Genomic DNA, 723 nt, shown 5'->3' on the forward strand with positions numbered 1-723 from the left:
AACAATGTTTGCTTGACTCCGACGAGGGAGGGGCGATGACGGCGGTGCGTCTTCGGCTCGCTCCAGTGTTTGTAGTCGTCGCTGAGTGGTCTACGGACCCGGATGTAAATTTTACTTCTAGCGTTCTTTGTAATAATACATTAACAGTTGATGAATAGATCGGAAGTTTTCTCGAAAAAAAAGAAAGAATGTCGCTTGCTCAAGAGAAAACACATTAGAATAATAACAAGAAAACACATATCTTTTTTGCCGAAAAAAAGAAAAGAAAACACATATCTTTTAAAATAATAACAAGACAACACATTGAGTTTGGAAGGAAAACCTGCATTCTGATCATGGGTTGACGCCCAATATTAGGTGGGCGAAATCAGTCTTAGGTTGACCTTGCGGTACGCGTTGGTGCGCCCAGCATAAAGCCCCGCTCCCACGTAGGCTCGGGTGGGGACGGCCGAGGCGCGAGGGTCGGCACCTACCGAGCCGCAAGACAACTGGAGACAGGCTGTCTCCCACCCCCCTCCGCTCTTCTTCGCTCTGTCTCGACTCTCTCTCCTCCCTTCCTCCTCTCCCTCTCTCTCTCCTCCCTCCCCTTCCACCTTCTCCACCTCCCCCATTCCCCACTCCCCCTCGCCCCCGCCCACCTGCACCGCCAGCGCCCCCATTCCGCCTCCGCCCCGCCCGCCGCCGGATCCCGCAGCTTCTCGCCGCCGCCTCCCGCCCGGCCTC

The sequence above is a fragment of the Triticum dicoccoides genome, chromosome 3A, assembly GCF_002162155.2.
Source record: "Triticum dicoccoides isolate Atlit2015 ecotype Zavitan chromosome 3A, WEW_v2.0, whole genome shotgun sequence".
NCBI lineage: Eukaryota > Viridiplantae > Streptophyta > Magnoliopsida > Poales > Poaceae > Triticum > Triticum dicoccoides.